We start from the raw sequence: 16,134 nt of genomic DNA, 5'->3' as shown, positions 1-16,134 counted from the left end.
TCCTTCATCCCTCAAATCTCAGTCTTCACTCAGTAAAATAATAAACCAGCCTCCTAGTTCTCTATGGAGGGAAGAAAAAACAATTTTTCTGTTTAGTTAAATGGATGACTAAAAATTGGAACAAAAGGCAGTAGCTGCAGTGCATGGGAGAAAAACAAACCCAGGGCTTCAAGGAAAGCTCAGAAAGAAAAACAAGTCCTGTAACCTGTTGTGTTAGCTTGTTCTGCTTTTTGTTTAATATAGCATAAACTAATTTGCATGAAATGGAAACCAGGGTGTGTAGATCTAATGCAAATCCATTCCTTACTTTGGTTATTTGTAGAAAAAAAACCATGAAGCTGCACAGAGAAATTTTTCCCTGTGAGAGATACAAATAGAAGAGGGCTGTCCTCCCACAGCTCGTGCTGCTGCAGACATCTGTATGGTTTAACCGTGTAATTGACCATTCCTAAGCACTTTGCAAAGCCATCTATTATATCCCTGCAGCACACCCAATGCTCTGTGGCAAATTGCTCACCCATTTAATCAATGATCTGTTCTGTGCCATGACTCTGCATTGCTGGTTTGCTTTGTTTATAAACATGCTGCCTGCCTCTCAGCCCAGTCATCTTCTGTCTCCAGTCCCACCAGTTAGTGCTGAGGGCGTTGGTGCTTTTAACATGAGGCATTATTCTGCAAGATGCTGTGTATTGCTTGCATTTTGTTCATGTGATTCCATTCTTATTTCATGCCATTTCTTGTCCAGAAACTTCTCTTTCTAAGGATTCTTTGCAGCTGTTCATTTTCACAGAATGTACTTGTCAATCACAGCACTTGTTTGAAGCTCTCGTGAGTGCTCTCCTGCCAAAGGAGACACCATAATCTCCCTCCATAACAAAATTCCACCACTTTGTGATACTATTGCAGAATTTCTTCTCTTTTTGCACTTTCTAAGAGGGGTGAGGAGCAAGTTACCATCTGCAGACTCTTCTGAAAGTCTACAGATTCAAAATCCCTAGCACTGGAAAATCCTTTCTGTGCCTTTCCGGGTGGCAGATGCTGCAGTACAACCCACAGAGAAATGGAGCTGCTGCTTTTATGTGCTCTGCTGAAAATGAAAAGAGCTTTTCTCATTTGCTGAAGGAGAGGCATCAGTTAGGAAGAGCAGTGTGACAGGCCAAATCTGCTTTCAGCAATTCCTTTTCTTGACAATCTCTAATTGTATGTAAGGAATCATGTTCACTGAACGTGGCTTTAGAAAGCTTGAATGATGTACCCCATGGAAACTCTGGGAAGGAGGAGAGTTGACTGGCAATAAAGGAAATAATTAAAATGAAAGTATTAAGCAATGACAATTAGTGAGCTGAAGTGCTACTGCCAATGATAATGCGTTCAACCTAATTAAATTTTTGGCTCATTGGATATGACAAATACAAATGCAGTTTGGGTGCCTTCTTATTGGATTCACAGTTTTAGACTAAAAATACATGGGTTTGAGAGGTGCCAATGAGAGTATTAACGAGGCAGTGCTAATCTTTTAGGAACCATAACAACAGGAATGGCAGTGCTTTCTCCACCACAGATGCCAAGAGTCATAGCACAGGAGAAAGGTTCCAGGCCATGTTGTGATTGTTCAGGTGCATTTCAAGCACATTCTGGGAGGAGTAATAAAAGCTTAAAGTGTGCAAAACATAGCTGCAGAGAGCAGGCTACTCTGCTCTGCAAAACCACAGAATAAGGGGCAAATGGTAATAGGCTTAAACTGATGAAAAACTCAAATATCTTTGTTTCCATTAGTGTGTGTGTGGGGTGGGGTGGGTTTGGGTGTATGGAGTTGCAAAGCAATGGATTTGAGTGACCTGGAGAGCTGCTGAACAGCTGTCTTTGAGCAGCTTTCACAAGTGGTTGCACAAATGTCTATCAGGACTAATTGTGGTGCTAGGAATGACAACTGATTCTGTGTCATGGCTGAGCTGGACATGAGGACATTGTGAGCCCTAGCACAGCTTTTTTTTGTCTCTTAGTTGTCTCCTTCTGAGCTGAAATCATCCTTTGTGGGCATTGTTTTCTGTTATTTCTCCTCAAGCAGGATTTGGTGCTCCAGAATGATCAGGGCCTGTTGATTATGGGTTCCAAAGGAACACTAGCTCTGATACTCATGTGCCTATTTGTGTCAGGAAGACAGCATATAGGTACAAAATTGACTAGGAAACTTCATATTTAAGAGGTGCTGGGTTTTCTCAGTAGAAGGATCTGATACTCCTCATTAGAGATGCTCAAGCATGTTTGTTTTCATATCTGAATGTCAGGATAGAATGAGATTTATTAAAACTTAGTTATTAAATCCTTATGATGAAACCTTGCTCTGAGCACATCTGAGTCAGTAATGGAGGGGAAGGGTATGAGAGAAGGGGCCATACCAAGCTACCCTTCAGCTATGTCTCATCTTCAGTATCTAGAAACCTATGTTGTGCTTATTGATCTGTGATTGAATCAATTTCTTGATTTCCCTGATCAGTCCCTGATAGATGTTAAAAGCAGTGTCTGCAGGTGAAAGCTGTTCTCTGCAGCTGTTTGAGGGTGCACTACACTGAGATGGGGCCTCTTAAGCCAAATTAGGATTTATATGTTCTCATTTAATGAGAACAAGACTCTCTGTCAGCCCCATGCCTAAGGTTGGATGATTCCTGATGAGTTTTTTGAGGTATTAAAGGTGCCAGAATATACAGGAGTTGGGTCAAAGATGCTGTTAGCCATATGACATTGTGGCATATGGGAACAATGCAGGTGTGGTGCCCCCACCCCATGCCAAAGTTGTCTAAAGGATAGCAACAGTCAGAAACAGCTCTGAAGTTCACATTCTACTGTTTTAAATATTTTCTAATCATTTTTACCTTTCAATCTTTTAATATCTGTTTTTAAGCCATGAAAATACTGGTAGGAGGACAATGTTATCAGTCTTGGTTTTATGCCTGGTACCAGAGTAACAATTAAATGTTGGTCATTCATCATGAAAAGGTACAATTCACTGTGAACAGCAATAACTTCAAGAGTTTGCTTAAACTGCTGCATTTACATCCTTGGTCCAATTTATTATCCAAAAATTCTGCCTCAGCTGTATGTGGAATAATGAGACAAATATTATAGTAATACCATTGCATAAAGTAAATGCTTATTTAAGCATCCACCTTCTACAGAGCTCTAGGCAACCTTGTTAATCACCACCCAGTCTGACACAGCTCTGTGCTAAGTGTGATTTACATATATTACTGACAATGCTCTCTCCAAATAAAATTGAATAAAAGATAAAGATATGGCTAATTACAATAAAGAGAAGGTCATCTTCTAGAATCAAAAGTCCTTTTTAACTTTTAGATGCTGTTTTCAGGTAAACAATGGAATGCTAATAACTATAGATATGCTGCATGTGTTGTGGAAACAGAAATTGGAAATGATGCCAAATTCTTTTGAATTGAAAAAGACGAGGCAGAAACATACATTTCTGTGAAAGAAACTGAAACCCACTGAAGAAAACTGCCACAAAAGGCAGCTAAGTCAGGTGATAACTGAAAGCAAGAGAATGTCATGAATGGTGAGGTTTTGGAAGTGAGTTGCTGTAATCATCCCATGAAGATGATTTAGCTCCACTGTGTCTATTGTCCCCAGGGAGGCTCATGTAGCTTCTCCAGATACCCTTCCAAGTTAAGTGCTTATTTTAAGACAGATATTAATAACCTAGGGAATACCTGAATACACTAAAAGAACAAAGAAGCCTTGGATGTTCTCATGTGAGTAGGGATAGTAAAGGTTCAGATTAGTTGTTCCAAAAAGTAATCAGCAATAAGACATCCAGAAATACGTATGAAGCAGCATAAAGGAGCCTGTCAGGAGCCGTTGTCTGAGCCTGCTTTACAGAGCAGAGAATCAGGGAACGCTCAGCTCAGAAACTGAAAAATATATGGCCACTGGGTCTATTTTTCATTTCCTTAATGTATATGGAACTGAAATCATAGCCAATACTGCAGCATCTTTCTAAAGCAAAATGATTGAAATGGTTCCAGAAAGAGCCTCAGGCAGGAGCACTGGCACTGGGGCAGCTCCCCAGCAGCCATCTGCCTCTGCAGCCAGCCTGCATCCCATGAGACAGCTGATTGGCACCCTGCAAAATTCCTGCTCCTGGAGACCTCACAAGTATTGCCAAGGAATGAGGGAGAACAGAGGAGTGGACCAGAGCAGAGCCTGGATGCTGCAAGGAGGTTAGTAAGGAAGTACACAGATTTCTCCATGTTTTCTGTTTGCAAGGAGGTTCCTGGGAGAAGGTGGGAATTGAACCAGTTAAGTCAAATGGTTTGATTTTGACAAATTAGAAAATATTTTTGTTAAAGTGTTTGACCTTGCCATTTCTGCAAGTGATACATCAGCTATGGCATTAGCTTTGCTAAACACTATGAACCGTGTATGTTTCCTGGCTTCTTTAATGCCAGCTTAATAAGAAATCCACTTCTCCACGTTACAGCATGGCACAGCTGAATGCTTTTCTGCCATTTGTGTTCTCCTCCAAAGCAGCAGTCACTAGCAGTTTTTAGAAAGCAGACAGCAAGGCAGCATGACTGTAGTTGTAGTTCAGCAATTATTTTTTTCCCCCATTATGTACATTTTAGACAGGCGATCAAACAACTATAGGGCTATTTATTTGTCACCACTGCAGTTAAAGCTCATGTGAACCATTGCACAGAAAATTACTTTTCTTTCTCAGTTTGTATGCTTGACCTTGATAGCTTTGCTGTTCGCTGGTATTGTTGCCATGGAAATGGGAGAATGATTCTTTCTGTTGATATCATTGCATAATTAGGGGTCACCAAGACTGTTTAGGTCAGGAGATCATTTTCAGAGTTCAGCTTCTTGGGGTGGGGGTGAAGTGTGAATGTTATTCTACAGAATTTTTGTGTATGGGCTGATGGGATTGTTATTTTGTCATCCTAAATTAAACTATAAGCCCCACTGATTTCAAGCTAAGAGCCAGAAACATTTCCCAAGCCTGCAGATTCCAACAGGCCCTGTGTCTGTGAGGCTGCTTTTCCTGGGTTCCCATGCACACAGAACTACCAAGCTATGAAGCTTGTTGCCACTTGTCAGTTGAAGAGTGCTAACTGGCTGTGTAATTGCTCCTGACCGTGTCGAATTGTGTGTGAAATACAGTCATTTATACTGGTAAAAGCCTCTGGGAATGGAGTCTCTCCAGTGTACAGCTAGCTGGTTTTAACCTAATGACTCCTCTTAAAAAGCCTCACATTTCTACAAGGACAGTTTAAGAAAGAACAACTATGAGCCTGTCCTTCTCCAGAGGACATGCAGAACATTTTGTTTCTCTTCAAACAGATGAATTCAAGTCCTGTCCCATTTTTGGCAGGTCACATTTTCTAGACTACCAATCGTTGTTGCTTACCTCCAGAGTCTTTCCAGAGGACTGCTGCTTCCTTGACAGCTGATATCCAAGCCCCAGCTTGATGCTCCAGTTCAGGCATCACCATCATGGAACACAAAATAGGAGCTACTTCTTATTTCTAATGTTTGTGCTTTGACATCCCAGTTGTAATGGGGTGAGATCACTGGCTGCAACTTTATGTCTTGAAAAATTATCTTTATAAACTGTAGTTAATTATCATTAATTAAATGAAACTAGCTTTATGTTAACACCTAATCCTGTGCTTTGAACAAGTCTTGAAATACGTATGGGGGGAAAAAAAAAGGCCACCTGCTTTGGCAAGCCAAACTAGATGTGTGGTGCCATACTGTGCCTGCTTCTTTTGCCTTTCTCTTTACAGAGGGATTTTTGAAAGGTCTGTCTGCCCATAGATTCTGACTCTCTGAGCAGCTCTACATTTTTTTATATGCCCTTTCTTTCTCTCTGTGTATCCTTTCTGAACAAGCCATGCCCTTTCATATCACTGTTTCAGTCATGTGAATTCTACCCTCAAATCTCCCATTATATAAGGAAAAAGCAAACACTATGAAGTCCTTTTCATAACTTCTGTTATTTGACAATCCCTCTTTATTAGTGCTGAGTCTGTCATCTTGGTCCACTGCTGGGCAAACAAAGCTTTTCACCACATGATATAATAACTATAAAAAAGACTCAGATGGCTGTAAATAGTGCAATAAGACTAATTTTCAGGACATTGTTTCAAGATGACTTGCAGAGATTTAGCCAATTAAAAATCCTAAGTGTTGGGCTAATATAGATTCATGGCTCACACTGACACTATACCTAGGGGTACTCCTTATACTGTCACAAGATGGAAGAAGTCCTGCACTGGGAGCTGTGAAAACAGATGAAACAATGGAGACTGTAGTCGAAGAAATAATTAGGTGTGAATGCTGGAGAAAAGAAGTAGATGACATCTAGCCTAGTCCATCTGGCACCCACAGCCAGGATCTAGACCTTTGGGACATTTTCATTTCCTTGTCCTTGGAAGAGGCAGGTAATGAGTTTTCTGAGAACAAGCTGTCGTAACAAATTCCTTCTCCTGGACTGACTCCAAAGCAGAGCTAGGCACTAGGTCCCTATTAGAATAAAGGGGTAGTCTGAAGGAACATCTGTTTTCACATATGCAGTGCATCCAGAGCAGCCAAGGTTAGATTATCCTATTCAGATGTTGCTCCTATAACTAAATTTATGGCCATGTTTGGCGATTAATTATTTGATATCTTTGTCTAAGCTAGAAGCATAAATCATACCATAAATTTTTTCAACTCAGGACAAGCACGTGGCCAACCATATATGGATAAACCCAAATCTTCCTGCATAGTTTTTGTTGCCTGGTGGTAAGAAAAAAAAATGCTGCACTTCTATTGGGTGCAAACTAAAAAAAAAAGGAGAAAACCCCCTGCCTCTTAATAACAGCTTGCTATCTAAAAAAGCTCTGATCCATTAGAATGTTGCCATCCATTTCCTTTTTAGAACAACAAATGAATCCCCCCAGACTTCCCAGTCAATCTGGTTTTGTAAGACCATTAAAGATCCCCTGAAGTGGAAGTGGGTAATATTTTCTTGTTTTTTCCCCCCCTCTTATTTCCTTTAAAGTAACTCCTGAATCAGCTTTTAACAAAGAACTGTAAGAAACAGGGAAGTGAACAGTTTGTGTTCAAGAAACCATAAATCTTCACTATTGTAAGGATGAGGGCTTGTTTTTTTTTTTCCTTTTTCTTTTAGGTTGCTTTCATTTTCCTCATGCTTTTCTGAGAATGTGACTATTTTGGCATCTTGCTGTGGTTGTCAATACCAACTTTGGGGAAATTTCACCCATTACCAGAGTCTGCCGTGAAATTTTTTTAGCAGCCGCAATTTTTTGACTTCCATCGAATTAAATGTGTGACTGAAGCAAACAGGCACCCCTTTAGTCTACCTGCATTTGAAAGAAATGCACCACTGATTGTGAATTTATTACAAAGAAGGACTGCATCATTGCTTACCTGTGAAGGTGCTCAGCAGATCTTCAATGATCAACTAAGTGGAAATATTTAAACTGAATGTTCTTTCTAGAGGTTGCTATGAGAAAAGAGGAAACATTTTCTATTACACTGGGGCTGTGCCTGAGGTTCAAGTGATGCTTCAGTAGAGTCAGAGCATGAAAGCAAGCACAAAGAGACACAATGTTTTGATGGTTAAAGCAGAAATCTGCCACCAGACTATTCACTGGCACAAACTCCCAGTCACTTTTGAAAAACGACTTCACTAAGGACAGGGAAGCTTTTGGGTGTCTCTTGGGAGTGAATACACAGACAACTGGGTATCCTGGGGTACAAAGCCTCTCAGAGCAGGGTCTAGATCTCCTCATCCAAATGCAGTCATCCATTCTCCTTGTTTGGATGTGAACATTCTTTTACTGTGACTACAAACTCTTGTTTCCCTTGATGACTCAATGGCAAAGTTCAGTGGAAAATTAGCTCTAACCTCGGGCTTGGGGACAGAGAAGTAGAAAATGCTGTCTCAGAGACAGTGGAGTGAGAGAATTGGTGTCAAAAAATGGTGGAGAAAGGAATGTTAGAAAGAGAATGGAAAAGTCCCACTGCAAGTTCAGTTCCCCTGGGAAAATCATAACCATTGAAAATTCAGCTTGAAAGAACATTACATTTTAATTCTTTATATTCTTTTAATAGCTTGCATTAAAGACAAGTAGAAGGATATGTTTTAGTTACGTACTTACTACTTTCTTTGGGGAAGTGTTTCTTTTTTTTCTTTTGTAGTTTTAGGATTAGGAAATGATAGACATGACATTGGACTTGATCTGTGGGAGGCCTCAGCAAGACATGGATTTCTAAATCCCTGGTTAGATGCTGAAATCAAGTCAGTGCTGCTAGCCCCTGGAGTTGTCTTCTCAACATTAAAATTCCCGAGGTACCCTTACTTCAGGTCATGTCCATTATTTTGTCAGGCTTGATGGGGGTTTGAAGTGAGACTTGGATTTCACTCCCTACTTCACTGAATATTTAATATAAAATAAGAAATATTAATAAAGCAAGGATTAGGTTGGACTCTCCTGAGAGAGAAGTGCCTCCTGACTAATCTGTGGAGTACACCTTCCCTCTCTGACCCAGAGAATGGTTAATTATTTAGTGTAAGCAGAACAGGTTCAATAGGCAAGAATGAGCATCAAGCAGGGAGTTAAAATGCTCTGCTGGAAAAAAGGGAACTGCAGTCCCTTAGGCAGAGGAGTGATTTGAGCCCAGACCTCCCATAGTCTGGGCAAATGCTGTATCTGTGACAGGCAGCTTTAGCTGTTGGGAAGACTTCTGAGAAGCACCACTTCTTTGGCATCATCTGCCTTCTTGTGTTGAGTGGGCTGGGTATTTTCCACTGAACCTAACAGAAGAGGAGTAATGCCACTTCCCACTCACATGATAAAAATCAATCCAAAATAGTTGTTGCTGCAGTCTAGAATTGTCTTTTTTTTCATAGCTGCAATACTTTTGACTAGCAGCATCTTCCCTGCATTATAAATGGCATCTGCCAGAAAGCAATGATCTGAAGTGTCTGCAAATATTTCTTACTCGATTTCACAGCATTGCTTTGAAAGGGCAAATAACAAATAATAAAAGGGGGAATAGCATCTGCAGGTGGCTTGTTTTGTTTTCTCTTGTATTTTTTTTTTTAAATTTATTATAATTGTGCCTAGAAATCACCTGAGATTAGGGTGGGAACTGCATATGTGCTAATTAAATGGCATTCCTTGTCCCATCAGCCTTATTGTCTATACAGTCAAGAAAGAATAGGAGGAGAGAAAAGTGCATGTGTGTTTTGGAGGAGTTCATGAACTACTGCTCAGTGACAGGAGCAGAATTAAAATCCCTGTCTGTCCTTTCTGAGATGAGAGCTCTACATGGTAGATCAAGATGTCTAGCACAGTTCAGAGATTAATTTCATTTTGAAAAAAAAAAAAAAAAGACCAAATATCTATTCTCAATGTCACTTGCATGCAACATACAAAGTAAATTGGTTGCTAAGTTAGAGAGGTCCTGAGCGATTTGACTCAAGCCTCACTTTGATTCCTCTGCTGAGCTACTTACACTACCCACTGTGCCTTAACTCTACTGACACTTGATTGTTTTTTATTGAGGAGTGAAAGGGAGCTTGATCCTTTAGACTTCCAATTAAATCAGTGGCTTTGGATCTTGTGTATCTTCTCATTGAAGCTCACTGGTTAGTTCACTACAAAAAATGTGTCATTATTGGTATTCTTCCACTCATCTGTTTGCTGTTGGTAGCAATTCACCACCTAAGTCACTGAGTGTCGGGTTTGCTCCTTGGAGAATCAGGTAACAAAGGGAGCAGCAGCACAGCAGAAAGCTGTGGTCAGAACTGCCACTCCTCAGTCACCAGTGGGACTGCAAGCCTGAGTGCTGGTCAGAAGGAGTACAGGTGCATGTTGGAAGCACTGCTGAACCTGAATGAGAAAAGTTTTCATTCATAGTCAGAATTGCTACATGTGGTTTCCCAGCAGCTCTCTAGCTTCCAGCTTCGGAGTTAGTGAACTCTGCATGTAACAAATTGGAAACTGAAGCTAAATTCATCTTTCCCCAGCATTAGTTTGAAGTGTTAGTTAGAGGATTTGGGATTTGTTTATTTTTATATAAAGTACAAAGGATATTGCTGACAGTGACTAGTGAAGAGTTTAAGAAATGAGAGAAATTTCAGTTAAAAGGCCTATTTGTCAGGGTAGCAATTTTGGTGAACAGTTGTGAAGGATTTTTGCTTCTTTTTTTAGACAGTATTTCCTCCAATTATTATATAAACTTGGCTTCTGGGTCTGAATTTAGTTCTTCAGCAGGCATCATGATGGAGAAGTGCATGTCAGAAGTCTTAAAAGGATTAGTGCTCCATATATAAGCAGTAAAATTGATTTGTGAATTAGGGGTTCCCTTCACAGAAGTAATAAAGTTTTCTTTCTGCAAGCAGTGAAATTTCTTTCTTGTAGCTGTCAGTGGAGTTGTTCTGCATCGGTGTAAGATATTGACAGTCTGCTCAGGGCAATAGCAGAAAAGGGCAGAGATTAAATAAGGGAAAGGGAGCAATCTCAATTGAGTGGAGCTGTTCCAAAGCAATTGCAAATACAATAAAACTATAAAGTCCAGCCTTGCTCTTGGTGAAACGTTGCTAGTAACTCCAGTAACGGTGCAATGATTTTATATGACATTGGTAATGAAAATATATCACAGAGGTGCTGAAACCTCTACTTCTTGAATGCCAGGACATCCTTACATCTATGATAATTATCAAACTCAGAAAACTTCCCTTCCTCTGTGGATTGATCAGTGCACACTTCAGGATCTCAGCTGGTGCAAACCATGGGCTAGTGGTCCCTTTGACTGAGCTACATACACAGAAAATACCAAAATCCTGCACTGAAATGAATGATCAAACGAAACCAAACAAAGAGTGGGAGATCTTTAGTGGGCAAGGTTGACTTCTTAGGAATTAGAATCTCTTCCTGTAAGAATGAAGCGGGGGGAGGGGGGCACTTTTTTTTTCCCCAACGGATTTAAAGGGTGAATTCATGTTAAATGAACAGCTTGGTTAACAGGTTAAGTTAATGTTGCTCTTGCAAGAAGTGTATCAGAAAATTTAAGGATTTTCAAAGGACTCCCCACCCCAAGAACAGGATTCATGCATGAGCGCTCAGGTGAGTGGGATTATGTATGAACTTCCAAGGACCAGCAATGGCTGCAGAGCAGCCTCTTCAGGTCTGATAGCAATGCATGTGGCACTGTGTAGCATGAATTTGTTGCTGCTTGCTTTTTGCAATGAACAACCATTCAAATCTGAATTATATCAAGTCATGCCAAAGTGGTTCTTGATGAGTGGTGCTTCAGAAGTCTCTGCAGCCCACATGAGGAGATTTTTTGTGTTGGGGCACAATAAGCCACAACCCTGAGTGCAAACTAAACTGATAGATTGGCTATATACAGTTAGTGATATCCCAAAGGCTTTTCCATACACATTGGATATAAAAATTTAATCAGAGTCAAGATATTTTTGTGTTTCCAGAAGTTGTCTATATTATGAAGCAATAACAGGAGAAAAGAAATCTTTTGTTGTGGTTCTGCTTTTTTCCTAAATAATTAATTCCAGGACTGACCGCTTACTGTATATAGATGTAGAGAGACAAAAGCCTCACCAGATCTGATGTTATTAGAATGCAGAAGAGTAACAATACCTGATTTTTCTTATAGTGTATGTGAGAACCAGGCTGTTTGGTTGCCTCTAATTTCACAGGCCAGAGCATGAGAAGGGGCACACAGAAATTTAGAGGGACCTTCATACAGCAATAGCCATTCTGTTGTCTGATACATTAGGGCACAAGGACAGAGAAAGAATTTAGCAAGGTTTATGAAGTCCTGGTGGGACAATATAAAGCCCAAGTGATGGTAGTGACTTCTTTTTTAAGGTTGCACAGTTAAGTCATGTAGTATTCCTTCTCCAAAAACAACAGGCATTTGATTGCACTCTATATCTTAGTGTACTAGAACTAATCTACTAAAATATTCATGTAGCAAAGAAAAATGGAATAAAAAAGAATAAAGTATGTGCAGTGTGTCAGAATTAATGTGCCTAGTGGAACATTAACTTTTGTATTTCTAAGACTTTTTAACCTTGCCACCTTAATGATGTTCTGATGCAGCATTTTACAGTTAGTATTTTTCTCTTTTAAAGTTCAAAGATAAAATGAAATAAGGATGGGAATGGGAGGGGTAAATGGGAGAAAATAAAAGAGGGCCAGAAATAATACAGCTGAGTCCTTTCCTTGGTGAGTAAAGTTCATAAACACTTTGAACTAATAGTCTCATACAGAAGATGAAATTCAGAGCATGGAAGCATAGAAAACTATGTGATAATTAGACCAAAAAAAAAAAAAAAGTCTTAATAAGGTTTAGGTGATACATATGCAGAGCTGACCCTTAGATAGTCTTAAATGAATTTTACCCTCACATGGCTGCTCTTCTAAATGGATGTGCATGAAACATTTATACTTTTGCATGAAAAATCTTACATCTGTGTTTTGTTTTCATTTTTAGCTACATATTTCTGCTGCTCAAGTGCTGGAGCCTGTGCTCAAGAGTGAGCAGTCTTTATTAATACATTATTTTTTAAATTACATAAAGCATTTCTGATGTGAAAGGCTCCTGGAAAGTCCAAACTGTAAGAATGATTTTGAAAACATTGAAAGTGAATATCTGTCTCAATTCTGCCTCCAACTACAAATTACAGATGAAGCTTTTTGTGCTCTGACTCAAAAATAAATAATGAAAACTTATTTCTGGCAACAAACTGGCTGGGGAAAATTATATTCCAAACTGCAAACATTATAAAATTTGAAAGTGTGAGAACAAAAGAGAAAAAGAAAAAAGGGTGGTTTGTAATGAAGACAAGTGTAGCAGTGTTGGGCATACTAATCATTTGCTGTATAAAGTTAGAGAGGACATCTAAAAAAAACATGGAATCTGAATGTATCTAATCCATCTTCCAGGTGTTTCTGTGTGTCCTTCCCCCTAGCCTTCCCCGAGTCCTGCAGGAAAAGGGCTGTGTAGGATTATATCATCCTTTCTGCAGAAAGTTCATTGCAGGAGGTGGTCTGCTGGCAGCTCCTCAGAGAGGCATGTCTTATGTTAGAGCTGAGGTGATGAACTTTAATCTTGACAGCAAAATATCCAGAAGCATTCTTGATCCATGAAAATAAATGCCTACCAGTTGTTTTCAAATTATATCTTTCAAAACGCATTTTTAAATCAAAGAGGAGAGCTCAAGCTTTAAGGTCTTCCATTTTCTAGCTGAACATACTCTTTGCAGAAGTAAATTGAGTGGTGCAGAAGTATTCATGGTCAAGTACATAAAAATGTGAATAAGTACAGAAAAAGAGTTAAAAATCTAGATTCTTCCTCATCCCAGATTTCCCCTGTAAACATGAAGCCTATGTGGTTCTTCCACACACACTTTAATCAAGGATATAATGAAGTGTGCACTCAGGTCACTGAAATGAACAAGATGTCTTGTCTCTGAGTTTAATTAAAAGATTTCTTTGAATTGTGTTGTACAAAATTCTCATTTGTTTTATGTTTGTTGTAATTACAAGCAGTCTCTCATCACCAAGTTCTATTTCGTTTCTCTCCTGATCCTGCGCTTTAATCTGTACAAGAGGGTAAAAGACACAAGTAGGACATTAATCTCCCCAAAACAACTTTCTTCCATAGGCTTCCAGCTAAATAGAAATCTGCTGATTTCTGAAAAAATATAGCTGCACCAAGAATGGGCTAACTTTTAGTTTCTCACTACTCTTGTTCCCTCAAATTCCTTCTCAGCTTCTCTGTCTGTAGTTGTACCCTGGACTAAGCAGCACGGCCAGCAGGTCAAGAGAGGTGATTCTGCCACTTCACTCTGGCAAGACCTCTCCTGGAGTACTGCATCCAGCTCTGGATGCCTCAACACAGGACAGATATGGACCTGATGGAGCAGGGGACTGGAAGACCTCTCCTACTAGGACAGGCTGAGGAAGCTTGGGTCATTCACCCTGGAGAAGAGAAGGCTCCAGGAAGACCTAATAGCAGCCTTCCAGTACTTGAAAGGGGCATGCAAGAAGGCTGGAGAGGGACTGTTTACAAGCCCTGGAGTGATAGGATGAGGGGCAATGGTTTTAAATTAGAGTAGATTTGGACTGGATGTTAGGAACAAGTTCTTTAGTATGAGGTTGGTTGTCCATGGAGGTATTTGAGGCCCCATCCCTGGAGATATTCAGGGTCAGGTTGGACTGAGCAACCTGGTCTAGTGCAGGATGTTCCTGTTCACTGCAGGGGAGTTGGACTAGATGACCTTTGGAAGTCCCTTCCAACCCAAACCATTCTGTGATTCTATGAAATATTTTAAGTGCATATTTAATTGTGCATCTATCCCCTGGACTGCAACAGGAGTAAAGTTTAATTGTCTGTAAGTGCTCTGGTAAGTAGGGAATAGGTCCATCTGCCTGTTTGGTTCAAGATGTTTCACATGGAGACAGGTCCCTTTGTGCCTTTTGTCTTGTGCTGCCAACATTGTACTCAGCTGCCTAGGAGGAAGAGTTTGTCCTTTGATAGCTGTCACTGACTGATAGCTACCTGGCTGTGCAAAGGTTTGATGTCTATTTGTCCTTGACAGGCAAAATTGCACTGGGTTGTCTAGTTAGTAGTGTCCTGACAGCAAGAATGTTTTGCCCTGTGGGAATCATGGGGGTTTTGGAGTGATTACAGAGTGGACAAACATCATGAATGCTTTTGGGTTGCCCAGTGCTGTGAACTAGGTGTACAGCACTTTATGGGGAAAAAGTGAAAGGTGACTTATTAACTCACCTGGTCACCTAGACCTGCTCTATTTCACACCTGCCTACACTGGAACAAATTGATGTGAAAACGAGCTGTAGAGGTGTTGGTTGTTTTAACCAAAAATCTGGAGGGATTGGAGGGGGCTACAGAGGTCAAGCAGAGTGGTTCTTCTCTGAATACATGCTCCCATTGTTCACCACAGAAATTATTGGGGACTTCCTGCACAGATGGCTGCATCTCAGTTGTCAGACGTAACAGTCCACAACAGAGATATCTTCTATGAATTTAGAGGACCTTTTTTAGATTGCAAGGACTTGCAGTAATCCTGATGTTCCTATTTTTAATGTGATTACACTAGAAACGCTCTGTAGGGCTATTACTATGGTACTCTTGAAGTCAATATTACAGGGCATACTCAGACACAAAAGTACAATTCTTAAGAAGAAATCATTAGCATGAATCAGAGACAATGCTCTGAGGGCTTCATAAGGAGGAGACAATTGTGGGCGATAAGCAATGATCTTTGTGCCTGTCTTTCTTGGAAGTGGATGAGTAGTATTTGGTTATAGAGAGACATTAAGCAATGTTGATGTCAAAGCAGAAAAAAGATGCAAGAATTGCCCATACCTGTTCTACAGGGTCCTGGCTGCTCTGTGAGGTTTTGGCTGCTCTTAATTCCTGTTGCAGATGAAGGAGATGAGCTCTTTGTGGAAAGCACATAGTTCTTTGGTGTTTACTGCAGAATATGCTGAAGAGACCTAACTGTGATTTTACAATCCTAAACACAATGCTTTTGTTTTCTCTGTGGTTCCCTTTATTTACTCTTTATACAAAATTTGGTCTACAGAATTCTGCTACTGCAGAAGACTTTCTGTGATCATTTAATTCTCCAGGATACCACATAATCTTCAACTATAACAAATTCCCTGCCCACAACTCATTAAGGAAAGCTCAAAACCCCCCTCGTAATTTCTCAGTGCTATTAGCTTTTCTGCTGTCATACCACCTTTTATTGGAATTCTGCCAAGTCCTCCCAGCTAAGCAGGGTGAACATATATCAGAAGGGACCTCCAAGAAGCACAGGATATTTCAATATTTGGCATATGTTTCACTGAATCAACTCTGAACAAAGCAGGCTGTAAGCAGAATAATTCTGGGGTGTTAGAGGATTTGGCATTTAGCAGAGGTCCATCAAGTTTCTTCCTGCTCTTGATGATTAATACTCCCAAGTCGCTTTCTAGAAGGGAAATACCATGTTGTCTTGACTCAGCTGTAGTGCTGAGCAAATGGATTTTGGAGGTGCTATGG

General features: G+C 40.1%; 1 protein-coding gene across 1 annotated transcript in view; it reads left to right on the top strand.

Moving 5' to 3' along the window:
• The window catches only part of ADGRD1 (adhesion G protein-coupled receptor D1), a 156,188-nt gene that overhangs the window by 135,167 nt on the left and 4,887 nt on the right, over window positions 1–16,134 (top strand). The gene's annotated exons all lie outside the window — the stretch shown is intronic.

The sequence above is a fragment of the Indicator indicator genome, chromosome 26, assembly GCF_027791375.1.
Source record: "Indicator indicator isolate 239-I01 chromosome 26, UM_Iind_1.1, whole genome shotgun sequence".
Taxonomy (NCBI): Eukaryota; Metazoa; Chordata; class Aves; order Piciformes; family Indicatoridae; genus Indicator; species Indicator indicator.
This window is presented reverse-complemented; position numbering and strand designations above follow the sequence as displayed.